This window comes from Limulus polyphemus, unplaced genomic scaffold (assembly GCF_000517525.1).
Source record: "Limulus polyphemus unplaced genomic scaffold, Limulus_polyphemus-2.1.2 Scaffold566, whole genome shotgun sequence".
In the NCBI taxonomy this organism is placed as follows: domain Eukaryota; kingdom Metazoa; phylum Arthropoda; class Merostomata; order Xiphosura; family Limulidae; genus Limulus; species Limulus polyphemus.
The window spans coordinates 304,727-309,066 of NW_013666176.1; positions in this window are offsets into that span (position 1 = coordinate 304,727).

Genomic DNA, 4,340 nt, shown 5'->3' on the forward strand with positions numbered 1-4,340 from the left:
ATATTTACACCTCTTTTGCACAAATTAAAAAAATATATGTAAAAAGTAGTTTGATGACTAAGCATTCAAAGGCAAAAGAAATCAACATAAACCAGAAACTATATTTGTATGTGGCTCTAGTTCCAAACCTGAAAAAAAAGACCAAATATAATTTTTAAAACCTTATAAGTCTTGAGGAAATTTGAAGGCCAATTTGTGTAGCTAATTTTTATAAATAAGGCAGTTCTTTGATAGATTGTTTAGGCAGAGTATTTATGATGAATAAGTTGTAATGGATGGCAACTGCCTTATGTAAAAAAAAAAACAATTGTAGAGGAAGAATATCGAAATGTCGTCCTCTATACTTGTGTTTTTTTTACAACAGGCAGTTGCTGCCCATTCCAGGTTACTAATCGTAAAGCATGTTTCTGTAACTTAAACTATAAGTTCGTTAACTAAATCTTTTACACAAATTAATCTAGAATACAATGAGCCTCCCAGTGGCTCAACTACCGGGTAAGTGTCACAACTTACAATACTAAAATTCAGGTTTCGATACCTGCGATTGGCAAAGAACAGATATCCCATCGTGTAGCTTTATACTTAACAACAAACAAACGAACAAGAATGTAATGATGGTATATAAAAGTATGTATAGTGACTTAAAAAAATCTGATTTTCTTTGTATATAAGCGCAAGGCTACACGATGGGCTGACTTCGATTATCTAAACCTGGTTTTTAGCATATAAGTCCTCAAGCTCTGGGGGCAGAAGAAAATTAAAAGGACGACTTCACATATCCCGATATAAAGAGAGACGACGAGGTTTTCGAAGGTATATTATCAAACTCAATATATTTTTAAAAAAATTAGACGACTGTCGAAAAAAGGTGGCTTTTATATATAGTGAAAAGATGGAAACTGAGTTGATACCTTGTTAGTAAAAAAAAAGAAATATCAGAACATTGTAAATAGAAGGAATATATCACATTTATAAAACAGTTTAAGTGAAAATTTTGGAAATTTAATTTGTTTCTATTGATAGTTTCAAAATGATATATTTAAAGTTTTATTTCTTATTAGAGTTATTGATATACAAAATGTTAGAGGTCGTTCTACAGGTATAGTAACTGAGTAATTAAAAATAATGCGTCATAGTGCAGAAACTATCGTATTACGAGAAACTAATGCACATAGAGAGACTCGTTGTAAATTATTCAGAATGTTAAGAAAAAAGTTTTAAAAAATCAATTTAACACCAAAATACGAAACCCTATAAACCGAATATATATACACGTTTTTATTTTTACTATATAAATGCTGTTTTCCTTCTTTTGGGGAGATAGATCTTTTCACAGCTATTCACTTCACAAACTGTGTATAGTAAAGGCTACACACGAGGCAGGAAATCTTAGTTCTAATCATGAATAATGAGCCTCATTCTCGACTCGTGGGTTCGAATCCCCATCACAGAACATGCTCGCCCCGTTCAGCAGCGGGGACGTTATAATGTGACAGTCAATCCCACTATTCGTTGGTAAAAGGGTAGCTCTAGAGTTGTCGGTGGGTGGTATTGAATAGCTGCCTTTCCTCTAGTCTATCACTGCTAAATTATGGACGGCTAGTGCAGATAGCACGTATAGCTTTGCGCGAAATTTAAAACAAGTGTAGCAGCATATATTTGGAGTTTAATAAGTTATATCAATACTCCAAATCCATGCTGCTATGTAGCATACGAATGAACTATATATATTTACACCAAGATTCCCAGTTTGCTCTTGAAGAAGAAAGGTTCACTTTTCGAAAGCGACGCCCTTGAAACTGGTGTAGCTACTTTGGTTGCTGTCACCGATATACATATATATATATTTATCCAGCTGTCTTTCTTTCAAAGTTCAGATGTACTAAGTTAACAATTATAATTTCTATACAAATAGTCCCAAATCATGTTTCGGAAACTCTGTTTCCCACTTTCATACCATGTCATGGTCTAATCAAACATACTAAGCATGTCTTCAATAGCAAATGTAGAACATTCGAGTCTCAATGTTTGTTTTAGGCGAGTGCGTTTTCAGAAAAAAAACCACTAAAAGCCCCATCTCACGCGATGTGTATGCACGTTTTCCATCTTTTAATTTATATTCAATACCAAGATAAAGCAAAACTGTATTAGAAAAGTAATTTCATTTTTGTCTCCATTTTCTTTAAACTTGAATGCAGATACCATATAACATTGAGACTTTAGGTTAACCATGGGCTCATTAGTTTGTTTTGGTTCGTTCTGAATTTTGCGCAAAGCTACATGAGGGCTATCTGCGCTAGCCGTCCCTAATTTAGCAGGGAAGGCAGCTAGTCATCACCACCCGCCACCAACTCTTGGGCTACTCTTTTACCAACGAATAGTGGGATTGACCGTCACATTATAACGCCCCCACGGCTGAAAGGGCGAGCATGTTCAGTGGGACGGGGATTCGAACACGCGACCCTCAAATTGCGAGTTGAACGCCCTAACCACTTGGCCATGCCAGGCCGGAGCTCATTATGAAAAACAGGTGTTACTGCTGGGAACTTTCCACAAATAGGCTATAAATATACAGCAGCAAGCTAGAAGAACTGATGGTGATTTTTAGCACAAAGCTACACAACGGACTATATGATTTCTGCCCACTGCAGGGAATCGAACTTTGTATCTTAACATTGTAAGTCCGTAAACTTACCACTAATATACCGAAGGACAACTAGAAAAGTATAATGAATAATAATTAAATTACAATGAACAATTAGTGGAGTCTTCTCGCTGATAACATTTGTTTTCTTGCAGTAATCCCACAAATAATTCACATGGTTCGGAAAGATTAGGACATTTTGGCTAGTCCCAAACTAAATCAATAGGCCTAAGTTAGTTTAATACAGGGGTTGAATACATTATATCAACCAGATTTTAGAGCCTCGCCATATCGTTACAGACTATGTTGCCACGTCCAGTCATACTCTATCTGACGACTGTGCATCTTGACAATAACATTTCAGCGTAGTTTCCATTGCAAAAATTCCATCGTAAGGATGTCACGTTCAGAGCACACACTCTCCTCCTTGAGTCTATTCATAATCCATCTAGTATAAGAGAATGGCGGTTTGCTAGTGTCCATTTCAACTGTCCGATCGCACAAAAATCTATAGATGACTTGATCGGCATGTCTTCATATGGAATAGCATGGATATCCGTATCACATTCCAGCTTCTTGGGGTATGCAACGGTTGAAATGATATGTCGTGGAAGCAGCTTGTTTACACGTGACTAATGCCGCTTTTCCAGACGGATATATTTCCTGTGTACTGTTTCCTGGGGCACGTGAACAAATTTTGCCACTTACCTTTGTGTTCGTGAATTTTAACCGTTTACAAGACATCACACTTTGTTTTCTAAGGATGGAGTACGACTTGTTACAAGCTTGTTTATGAATGATCTTGGTGCCCCAGATTGATTCATATTCTTTAATTTCCAATTATATTAGGTATAAGGGATATTGCTGTTTTGGAAAATTCCTGATCTGAACACATTTTTACTTTTTTGATTGTATGTATGCATATTTTGTGTTGGATAGGACTCTAACATACCCTTGGTAAATGCCGTCAATTTTCGATGGCATCACACCACCTATGTAACGCAAAAAAATGTCAAAATGTAATTCTGTTTCATGCCATTCTCTTTCGGCCGTAGTTATCATGTGGCTTGCTTATTTGCGTATTTAAAATTATTTTGAACGTTATAGCGATCAAGATTTAATAAAGTAGCCATAAAAGAAAAACTGAATAGGTGATTGTACATAAAATATCACAATTATAACACACACCTAACAATAGAATATTATTTTAATGTTTAGCTGTATTATTATTATTTGAGTATCACGAGTTTCTGTAATATAACTTACCAACATCAGCAGAAACAATGAAACATTATATGTGATATGATTAAGTTATTGAACTCCCAACAAAAAAGTGTTGCTTTGGTAGTATTATATTTTTTATTTTTTTGCGAAAAGCTACAAAATGGTTTTTATCTGCTACACCGTCTCTAATTTTGGACTGATAGACGATATAGAAGACAGCTAACCTTGGGCTTTTATTTGTCTGACCGAATAGTAAAGCAGGTTTCTGCGGAAACGGGACGAGAACCGTGAATTCACGGATTCACAGTCCGACACGCTAACTATATGCCACTCGCAAACCAACAGTATTGCATGGTTGGTAATGTGATTAAATTCTTGATGTACGAACACAGAACAGTGTTGTATATGTGATGGGATATCATTATATTATTGATGTACGAACACAGAACAGTGTTGTATATGTGATGGGATA